Genomic DNA, 12,623 nt, shown 5'->3' on the forward strand with positions numbered 1-12,623 from the left:
AGACCGACATCTCTTTGCATTGTCACTAGGGCTCAAGGCACAGTGCGCAAGGGATTTATTTATACGGTTCATTTGCCACGAACAGGTAAGGAAAATACGATATTGAATTTATTCAATTTAAAGGCAAAGCATGGTTAATTACGTTTTAATTAAATTTAAATGAATTGCACTTTCAACACACTTGATTTAGTTTAGATTTTTAAAAGTTTGATGTTCTCGGAATCACTGAATGTGGCTTCTAATCCGAGTTGTTGCGCATTTAGGAAAGGCATGTGTTAAATTGTTTGTGCTTTAGCCTAGTTAAAAATGAGAAGCTTGTTTGTTAACTTGGTAAGAATACTGCTGTATTTGACCCTTGAGAAGGAACAAGGTTTGCACATCAGCCTCACCCTTAGGAGAGAAAGGCTTAGTCGGCATGTCCATTGGTCTGCTTTTTTTGCTACCATCTCGTTTAACTTAATTTTTTTTAAACATCACACCTTTAAGTGTTTATTTGTCTCATAAAAATGCGTAATAAAAAGCCCGTTAGTATTTTTGTTGGTCAACTTGTAAGCGCTCCGGGGCTGCGGGCTATGGCCATTGTTCAGGTCCACCATGCATGGTGCTGAAACGATGCGGGGGCTGCTCTGGCGGATAACTGCAGTAACCGCACCAGCCTGCTATAGCCTACTCTCTGCCTAATCCCAGAGTTGAACTAGGCCTAAGGTTTTGTATGGCAATATAGGCCTATTGGTGATATCTTTGTTATTCGTTGTTTATTGTTTATTCACTCTTCATGACGTATAGGCAGGAACAGTGTTCTAGATCTGATTTGAATGGAGTCTTGGAGCCACACCGTTAGATACAGGAGACCTGCAGTGTCGTCCTATTTACACCATTCAGCACTGCAGTGGAAACCAATGGCCCACAAACCACGTCGATATGCATTGCAATTGTTAACAATGAAAGAGGCGGGGTCATTTTTAATTATGACGTTTCACAGCAATAGACAATATCAAGCATCTGAAAAAACTCTCACATCTAAGAGCTTCTGAAAAAGCCCACCCAGACAAATACTTCTGCATTTCCAGGTGCCAACCCCTAGACAGCAGCTAGTCTTCTCAGAGTATTGATGTAATAAGGAAATCTACAACATACAGTACAGCTAGTTTACAGGACATATTCAAAATGTACTTATTAAAAACACAACTATTTTCCCTCTAAATACTGGGCAGTGCCTAGAGCCCTTAGTTCATATAATGTTATGTGAATCAAATAGCAGTGTTGGGCATAATTATATTTCCAATATTGAGCCCATTCCACATTATTACATTGTGATTCTGTGCTCTTTGCGAATCCCACTGTAACAGGCCAGTACAGCTTATAGATGAAAACCTCTATACCTCAGTTTGATGTCATGACACTTTACAGTAGATACTGACCTCATTCGGACTCTGTTTCCATTACTCTGGCCTGACTGGAGTCTGATTGAAGTGCTATAGTGCTGCTATGCGTTCTCTGATCTAAACACCTAGTCTTTACATCTTGATGGAGTACAGGGACGTTTGAGTTCCCATGTCTGGATGTGAGAATATTCCTGTGTGGGGATTTAATGTCCACATAAAACATTCTGTATTGTATTCTGGGATACTATGTTACACATACGGTAGAGGCCTGCCTACTGATCAATACCTCTGGAAAACATGGATGTGTTATGGGAACCAAATGAAATGAAAACGCTGTGAATGTTACTGTGTGAATACTGTAGATGTTACAGTACAGTATAGATGATGAAACAAAGGGGGATGAATCAGAAAATAAACATTGATCAGTAATACACAATATGGTTTGGGTTGGAAGACCCAGAAATAGCTTGGACCTAGCCTGGTTAAACTAGCCTTCAGTCTGTTAACCAGGCTACCTTTGACCTCCTACACTAGTAACACTCCTCCTCAATGTCTTCAATCTAGAGATTAGCGGGTGCTCAGTCCAAGCCAAATGGGGTTTGACAAAGTACATTAGGGAGAACACACTGGACGTGTGTTTCCAGTTCCCCCATCTCTCCTGTATGGACATTATTCTATCAGCCTAAATTGGGGTAACTGTAATCACAGGAATGGTAATTGAAATGACCTTAATCACAACCTTGAGCGGTACTCTGACTGAGCCCTGAGGAGCCCCAACGGCGCTTCAGTTTCAATCTTCTCCACACTTTGCTGTTGCAAGCCTGGGAAACTGGAGTCTGTCTCAAGTGCCACGTGGGAAATGGATACACACATCAGCTCTGGCTATGTCAAACATGCACACTTGGCTCGGGAGACTTCATTTTACAGGGTAGAAGTTTTGTTTGGATTGAAAAACCATTCATAGGTTTATTTGTACTGTAGGAGTTTGCAAACAGACTTGACGCTAATGTGCGTTTAGCTTTTGTCATGCAGATTGGGAATAGTGGCTTGCAGTGCCAAAGTGCAGGGGAAACTAGTTCTCTGCAGATTCTCTCTTTCTGCCTCTCTCTCTCCTTCTGCCTCTCTCTCTCGCTCTCCCTCTATCTCTCTTGGTGGCTTTTGAGTGAGAGGTATCAGGTGTGTTTGATGAGAGAGAGCCCACATGCAGGCAGGGTTGTTGGCTAACTCCAACCAGACCTACTGTACACTGACAGAGGGAGATACTTTAGCCACATTACACTGTTGAGTCTATCATCAATGGACTTGTCTAACTGTGATGACCTCTAGTAAGACACTGTGCAGTCGTGTATGTGTGTGTATGTGTGTGAACATGGCCTCTCTACAGGCGTCTAATGAGAGGTGGCTGTGGGGTGGTTTAATGTGTGATTAAGTCTCAGGGTGTCTGAGCTGTCTGTGGAGCCTAAGCTAATTCTCACACGTCTAACAGAGCAGCCGGTCTACTGACCTCCAGCTAGGACGGACACACACACACACACACACACACACACACACACACAAATAGGGACACGTGTTGAAATGGGGACGGTTTCATCTTGAGTTTTGACCCGTAATAGCCCTCACATTGATCCGTCAGTGCAGTATTGAGTGTATGATATGAACTTGTGAACTTTTGTCTCATATCAGCCAGCACTATTGTCTCCCCTGCCTGTAGCCTCTCTGAAGCTCAGCTCTAACTAACTGTGCAGCAGGCAAGACAGACCCAGACGCTGCAGCCCAAATGGCAGCATAGGTCTGATCTCTTCATAGTGCACTACTGGAGCCCTATAGGCCCTGGTCCAAAGTAGTGCACTGTATAGCGCAGGGGTATTCAACTCTCACCCTACGAGGTAGCATAGTTCTGATCTCTTCATAGTGCACTACTGGAGCCCTATAGGCCCTGGTCCAAAGTAGTGCACTGTATAGCGCAGGGGTATTCAACTCTCACCCTACAAGGTAGCATAGTTCTGATCTCTTCATAGTGCACTACTGGAGCCCTATAGGCCCTGGTCCAAAGTAGTGCACTGTATAGCGCAGGGGTATTCAACTCTCACCCTACGAGGTCCAGAGCCTGCTGGTTGTCTGTTCTACCTGATCATTTACTGCATCCACTTAGTGTCCCAGGTCTTAATCAGTCTCTGATTAGAGGGGAACAATGAAAAAACACAGTGGGACTGTCTTGGGGGTCCAGAGTTGAGTTTGAGGGGTATAGGGAATAGGAAGCCAGTTAGACTGCAGACAGAGTTAGGGCTAAGACCCTGGCTGTGGGTGACCAAGACTCTGCCCTCCCTAGAAGACACTCTGCCCAATCACTCCTGACAGCCCACGTCACAGTGCATCACAGAGCTGTCCCCTTCCCATATCACAGAGGACACACACTAGGACACACACTAGGACACACACTAGAACACACACTAGGACACACACTAGGACACACACTAGAACAAACACTAGGACACCCACTAGAACACACACTAGGACACCCACTAGGACAAACACTAGAACACATACTAGAACACACACTAGAACACACACTAGGACACCCACTAGAACACACACTAGAACACATACTAGAACACACACTAGAACGCACACTAGGACAAACACTAGGACACCCACTAGGACAAACACTAGGACAAACACTAGAACACCCACTAGAAAACACAGGACACTAGAACACACACTAGGACAAACACTAGGACACCCACTAGGACAAACACTAGGACAAACACTAGGACACCCACTAGAACACACACTAGGACACCCACTAGGACACCCACTACAACAAACACTAGGACAAACACGAGGACACCCACTAGAACACACACTAGAACACACACTAGAACACACACTAGAACAAACACTAGGACACCCACTAGGACAAACACTAGGACAAACACTAGAACACACACTAGGACACCCACTAGAACACACACTAGAACAAACACTAGGACACCCACTAGGACAAACACTAGGACAAACACTAGGACAAACACTAGGACACCCACTACAACAAACACTAGGACAAACACTAGAACACACACTAGGACAAACACTAGGACACCCACTAGAACACACACTAGGACACCCAATAGAACACACACTACAACAAACACTTGGACAAACACGAGGACACCCACTAGAACACACACTAGGACAAACACTAGGACACCCACTAGGACAAACACTAGGACAAACACTAGGACACCCACTAGGACAAACACTAGGACACCCACTACAACAAACACTAGGACAAACACTAGGACACCCACTAGGACAAACACTAGGACAAACACTAGGACACCCACTACAACAAACACTTGGACAAACACGAGGACACCCACTAGAACACACACTAGAACACACACTAGAACACACACTAGGACAAACACTAGGACACCCACTAGGACAAACACTAGGACACCCACTAGAACAAACACTAGGACAAACACTAGAACACACACTAGGACAAACACTAGGACACCCACTAGGACAAACACTAGGACAAACACTAGGACACCCACTACAACAAACACTAGGACAAACACTAGAACACACACTAGGACAAACACGAGGACACCCACTAGAACACACACTAGGACAAACACTAGGACACCCACTAGAACACACACTAGGACAAACACTAGGACACCCACTAGAACACACACTAGGACAAACACTAGGACACCCACTAGAACACACACTAGGACAAACACTAGGACACCCACTAGAACAAACACTAGGACAAACACTAGGACACCCACTAGGACAAACACTAGGACACCCACTAGGACACCCACTAGAACACACACTAGGACACCCACTAGGACAAACACTAGGACACCCACTAGAACACACACTAGGACAAACACTAGGACACCCACTAGGACACCCACTAGGACAAACACTAGGACACACACTAGGACAAACACTAGGACACACACTAGGACACACACTAGGACAAACACTAGGACAAACACTAGGACACCCACTAGGACAAACACTAGGACAAACACTAGGACACCCACTAGGACAAACACTAGGACACCCACTAGGACACACACTAGGACAAACACTAGGACACCCACTAGGACAAACACTAGGACAAACACTAGGACAAACACTAGGACACCACTAGGACACACACTAGGACAAACAAACACTAGGACACCCACTAGGACACACACACCCAGGACAAACACTAGGACAAACACTAGGACACCCACTAGGACACCCACTAGGACAAACACTAGGACACTAGGACAAACACTAGACAACCACACAAACACTAGGACAAACACTAGGACACCCACTAGAACACACACTAGAACACTAGGACACACTAGGACAAACACTAGGACACCCACTAGAACAAACACTAGGAGAACAAACACTAGGACAAACACTAGGACACCCACTAGGACACACACACTAGGACAAACACTAGGACACCCACTAGGACAAACACTAGGACACTAGGGACAAACACTAGGACACCCACTAGGACAAACACAGAACACAAACACTAGGACAAACACTAGGACACCCACTAGACACTAGGACAAACACTAGGACACCCACTAGAACACTTGGACAAACACGAGGACACCCACTAGAACACACACTAGAACACACACTAGAACACACACTAGAACACACACTAGAACAAACACTAGGACACCCACTAGGACAAACACTAGGACAAACACTAGGACACCCACACACTAGAACAAACACCCACTAGAACACACACTAGGACAAACACAGGACACCCACTAGAACACCCACTAGGACACCCACTAGGACACCCACTAGGACAAACACTAGGACAAACACTAGGACACCCACTAGGACACCCACTAGGACACACACTAGGACACACACTAGGACAAACACTAGGACACCCACTAGGACACCCACTAGGACACACACTAGGACACCCACTAGAACACCCACTAGGACACACACTAGGACACCCACCAGGACAAACACTAGAACACACACTTGGACAAACACTAGGACACACACTAGGACACACACTAGGACACACACTAGGACACACACTAGGACACACACTAGGTGACACTCACATTTAGGGCACTTCGAACCATGTCAACACCCTTCAAATCTATCTACATGCAGAATGCTCTTTATGATAGGATAGAATATGATAAACTTGAGGAACATAGTCTTAGACACACTGAGTAGAGCACTTACCAAAATAAAGACGGTCAATTACATAATCAAATGTAAATTACACAATCAACTGTAAAGTACACACTCAACTGTAAATTACACACTACTGTAAATTACACACTCAACATCTATACACAATACATATATTACCCATTACCAATGTCATATTACCCATTACCAATGTCATATTACCTGTTACCAATGACATATTACCCATTACCAATGTCATATTACCCATTACCAATGTCATATTACCCATTACCAATGTCATATTACCCGTTACCAATGTCATATTACCCATTACCAATGTCATATTACCTGTTACCAATGTCATATTACCTGTTACCAATGTCATATTACCTGTTACCAATGTCATATTACCTGTTACCAATGTCATATTACCTGTTACCAATGTCATATTACCTGTTACCAATGTCATATTACCCATTACCAATGTCATATTACCTGTTACCAATGTCATATTACCTGTTACCAATGTCATATTACCCATTACCAATGTCATATTACCCATTACCAATGTCATATTACCTGTTACCAATGTCATATTACCTGTTACCAATGTCATATTACCTGTTACCAATGTCATATTACCTGTTACCAATGTCATATTACCTGTTACCAATGTCATATTACCTGTTACCAATGTCATATTACCTGTTACCAATGTCATATTACCTGTTACCAATGTCATATTACCTGTTACCAATGTCATATTACCCATTACCAATGTCATATTACCCGTTACCAATGACATATTACCCATTACCAATGTCATATTACCTGTTACCAATGTCATATTACCTGTTACCAATGTCATATTACCTGTTACCAATGTCATATTACCTGTTACCAATGTCATATTACCTGTTACCAATGTCATATTACCTGTTACCAATGACATATTACCTGTTACCAATGTCATATTACCTGTTACCAATGTCATATTACCTGTTACCAATGTCATATTACCTGTTACCAATGTCATATTACCTGTTACCAATGTCATATAGGTCTTGTACAACACATGCATGTACCACCTGTTTATGAAAATATCTCTCAAATGCAGAAACACTAGTCTTGTTTACAATTGTGTCACAGGGTTGTGTGGGCCCTCTATGACAATGTACTGTATGTCCTACTGGGGTCTATAGGACAATGTTCTGTATGTCCTACTGGGGTCTATAGGACGATGTTCTGTATGTCCTACTGGGGTCTATAGGACAATGTTCTGTATGTCCTACTGGGGTCTATAGGACGATGTTCTGTATGTCCTACTGGGGTCTATAGGACGATGTTCTGTATGTCCTACTGGGGTCTATAGGACTGATGTTCTGTATGTCCTACTGGGGTCTATAGGACGATGTTCTGTATGTCCTACTGGGGTCTATAGGACGATGTTCTGTATGTCCTACTGGGGTCTATAGGACGATGTTCTGTATGTCCTACTGGGGTCTATAGGACGATGTTCTGTATGTCCTACTGGGGTCTATAGGACGATGTTCTGTATGTCCTACTGGGGTCTATAGGACGATGTTCTGTATGTCCTACTGGGGTCTATAGGACGATGTTCTGTATGTCCTACTGGGGTCTATAGGACGATGTTCTGTATGTCCTACTGGGGTCTATAGGACAATGTTCTGTATGTCCTACTGGGGTCTATAGGACGATGTTCTGTATGTCCTACTGGGGTCTATAGGATGATGCTCTATATGTCCTACTGTGGATTTATCTCTTCAAGTGTTTCATACTTTGTGATGACATCCTCTGTGGCTTCAGTGTGTCCTCCTTCCAGACCTCTCTGTTAGAGCACAAACATGTAGACAACTGCTCATTAACACATTCTTCACAATATGTGTTTCTATTTTAGGAACTGGTTCCTCCAGACTCTCATTAGGGAAAACACATGGAAAGGAGAGTGATAGGAGGAGAGGAGAGTTCTGTAGAGGAGGGTCTAGAGGAGGTGTTCTGTAACTGAATGATAGGAGAGGAGAAGTATGTCCTACTGGAGAGGAGATGTTCGAGGAGGAGTCTAGGAGGTGAATGTCCTACTGAGGTCTATAGGACGATGTTCTGTAGAGGGGTCTAGGAGTGAGTGAGAGGTGAGGAGGAGAGGAGGTGAATGATAGGAGAGGAAGAGGAGGAGAGTGACCGGTGAGTGACAGCAGAGAGAGAGGAGAAGGAGAGTGACAGCAGAGAGAGAGGAGAAGGAGGGTGACAGCAGAGAGAGAGGAGAATGAGAGTGACAGCAGAGAGAGTGCGAGGAGAAGGAGAGTGACAGGAGAGTAACAGCAGAGAGATAGAGAGGAGGAGAGAGAGGGGAGGAGAGTGACAGCAGAGAGAGAGAGAGAGGAGAAGGAAGGTGACAGCAGAGAGAGAGGAGAAGGAGAGTGACAGCAGAGAGAGAGGAGAAGGAGAGGGTGACAGCAGAGAGAGAGGAGAATGAGAGTGACAGCAGAGAGAGAGGAGAAGGAAGGTGACAGCAGATAGAGAGAGGAGGAGAGTGACAGCAGAGAGAGAGGAGAAGGAGAGTGACAGCAGAGAGAGTGCGAGGAGAAGGAGAGTGACAGGAGAGTAACAGCAGAGAGAGAGAGGAGGAGAGAGAGGGGAGGAGAGTGACAGCAGAGAGAGAGAGGGTGACAGCAGAGAGAGAGAGGAGAAGGAGTGACAGCAGAGAGAGAGAGGAGAAGGAGAGTGACAGCGGAGAGAGAGGAGAAGAAGAGTGACAGCAGAGAGAGAGAGGAGAAGGAGAGTGACAGCAGAGAGAGAGAGGAGAAGGAGAGTGACAGCAGAGAGAGAGAGAGAAGAAGAGTGACAGCAGAGACAGCAGAGAGAGAGAGAGAGAGAGAGAGGAGAAGGAGAGTGACAGCAGAGAGAGAGAGAGAGGAGAAGGAGAGTGACAGCAGAGAGATAGAGGAGAAGGAGTGTGACAGGAGGCCTGGTCTTGGTCCTGCTTGTGGCCCCAGTCCACTGGTGGGTAAGAAACCGATAATGAGTCTAGCTCCCAGGATCTCTGGCCCCAGGCCCTGCTGTTAGTTAGCCTAGTGTAAATAGCCTACCGTAGCCATTCAGCCTTTATGGCTTCCAGATGTTGGAGGCTCAACAGCGCCGCTTGTTTTCACTAACCCTCTGCAACAGTCCACAGACAGCAGTAAATATCCTGCTTGGGCAAGATGTGAAAAGCGGCTGGCCTCTCATTCAACAGTGAATGAACCCCTTTGTTGGTCATCCCCACATTGTTCACTATATCACTCATATCGAGTTTCGCAACCACTTGATAGGCAATGTCATGCTTTTTATGTGTGAATGCGTTTTTTGGTCAAATGTTGTGGAAAGGTTTGGGGGAAACCAGCGTGCAACATGGAAATAATTCCTTCCTGTCGACTCCCTGGGGATGTAGGGCACATTTCTCCCTGGGGATGTAGGGCACATTTCTCCCTGGGGATGTAGGGCACATTTCTCCCTGGGGATGTAGGGCACATTTCTCCCTGGGGATGTAGGGCACATTTCTCCCTGGGGATGTAGGGCACATTTCTCCCTGGGGATGTAGGGCACATTTCTCCCTGGGGATGTAGGGCACATTTCTCCCTGGGGATGTAGGGCACATTTCTCCCTGGGGATGTATGGGCACATTTCTCCCTGGGGATGTAGGGCACATTTCTCCCCTGGGGATGTAGGGCACATTTCTCCCTGGGGATGTAGGGCACATTTCTCCCTGGGGATGTAGGGCACATTTCTCCCTGGGGATGTAGGGCACATTTCTCCCTGGGGATGTAGGGCACATTTCTCCCTGGGGATGTAGGGCACATTTCTCCCTGGGGATGTAGGGCACATTTCTCCCTGGGGATGTAGGGCACATTTCTCCCTGGGGATGTAGGGCACATTTCTCCCTGGGGATGTAGGGCACATTTCTCCCTGGGGATGTAGGGCACATTTCTCCCTGGGGATGTAGGGCACATTTCTCCCTGGGGATGTAGGGCACATTTCTCCCTGGGGATGTTTCTCCCTGGTAGGGCACATTTCTCCCTGGGGATGTAGGGCACATTTCTCCCTGGGGATGTAGGGCACATTTCTCCCTGGGGATGTAGGGCACATTTCTCCCTGGGGATGTAGGGCACATTTCTCCCTGGGGATGTAGGGCACATTTCTCCCTGGGGATGTAGGGCACATTTCTCCCTGGGGATGTAGGGCACATTTCTCCTCCCTGGGGATGTAGGGCACATTTCTCCCTGGGGATGTAGGGCACATTTTTCCCTGGGGATGTAGGGCACATTTCTCCCTGGGGATGTAGGGCACATTTCTCCCTGGGGATGTAGGGTACATTTCTGCTCAAGAGTCCGGCGCTTCCCAATACCTCATGATGAAGACCTCTCATCTGTGTGTGTGTGTGTGTGTGTGTGTGTGTGTGTGTGTGTGTGTGGTGTGTGTGTGTGTGTGTGTGAGAGAGAGAAGCCCTAATTCGGTGGCAGTGCACAGAGAGTCCCTCTATTAAGTCAGTGTGAAACACAGGACCAGATGGGAGGGTCTGAATGCACTGCAACGTTACATGCCATTCCTGCAGGCTTTTATAAGACCGTTTTAACACAGCAGCTGTGTGCGTGTGTGTGTGTGTGTGTGTGTGTGTGTGTGTGTGTGTGTTGTGTGTGTGTGTGTGTGTGTGTGTGTGTGTGTGTGTGTGTGTGTGTGTGTGTGTTGCGTGGCCTTTGGATGCTGGCCAGGTTGGCTTATTATGCAATTGGGCGTACAAAATAAGTATTGTGGGACTTGTAAGGAGTTGTTTCCTGGACACCCCAATACACAGGCTCTCACACTCTCATCTTGGCACTAGACTTGTCCTGCACCCTTATTAGTAGTAGTACGGTAGTCAGCCCTCCACTCTGTATTGGCATGTCCTCCTCTAGCTACAACCCCCTGATCTCTGTAAAGTGTTGACTGCCTAGTGCCCAGTGTGCCCCACAAGGGTTTCCGTCACCACGACAACGCCTGCCATGGAAACAAGAGCCTTGAGGGGTCAGCCCTTTGAGGCTTACTCAATCTATAGGGCCTGTGTGTATCTCTGTCTGGATATATAGGGTCTCTGTGTATCACTGTCTGGATCTATAGGGCCTGTGTGTATCTCTGTCTGGATATATAGGGTCTCTGTGTATCTCTGTCTGGATATATAGGGTATCTGTGTATCTCTGTCTGGATATATAGGGTCTCTGTGTATCTCTGTCTGGATATATAGGGTCTCTGTGTATCACTGTCTGGATCTATAGGGCCTGTGGGTATCTCTTGTCTGGATATATAGGGTCTCTGTGTATCTCTGTCTGGATATATAGGGTCTCTGTGTATCTCTGTCTACTATTTTGATGGAGCCAGAGGGCAGAGAGATATACAGCAGGGGCAGGCTACCCCAAAACACTCCGCATATCCTCTTCTCTACACTACTGAACAATACTCTACTCTACAGTACACTATTCTACTTAACACTATTCTACTCTACTCTACTATACTGAACACTACTCTACTCTGCACTACTCTACACTACTGAACACTACTCTACTCTACTCTACTGAACAATACTCTACTCTGCACTACTCTACACTACTCTTCTCTACTCTACTGAACACTACTCTACTGAACACTACTCTACACTACTCTACTATACTGAACAATACTCTACACTACTCTACTCTACTGAACAATACTCTATACTACTCTACTCTACTGAACAATACTCTACTGAACACTATACTACTCTACTCTACTGAACACTACTCTACTCTACTGAACACTACTCTACTCTACTGAACACTACTCTACTCTACTGAACACTACTCTACTCTACTGAACACTACTCTTCTCTACTGAACACTACTGAACACTACTCCACTCTACTCTACTGAACACTACTCTCTACTCTACTGAACACTACTCTACTGAACACTACTCTACTACTGAACACTACTCTACTCTACTAAACACTACTCTACTCTACTGAACACT

The 12,623-nt window shown here is 45.7% G+C and overlaps 1 protein-coding gene across 1 annotated transcript in view; it reads left to right on the top strand.

Moving 5' to 3' along the window:
• Positions 1–12,623, top strand: part of LOC135543152 (microtubule-associated protein 2-like) — a 93,848-nt gene continuing 81,225 nt past the window's right edge. Inside the window, 1 exon segment of the mRNA XM_064970233.1 lies at positions 1–85. The gene's annotated coding sequence lies outside the window, so the exon portion shown is untranslated.

This window comes from Oncorhynchus masou, chromosome 7 (assembly GCF_036934945.1).
Source record: "Oncorhynchus masou masou isolate Uvic2021 chromosome 7, UVic_Omas_1.1, whole genome shotgun sequence".
NCBI classification, from domain to species: Eukaryota; Metazoa; Chordata; class Actinopteri; order Salmoniformes; family Salmonidae; genus Oncorhynchus; species Oncorhynchus masou.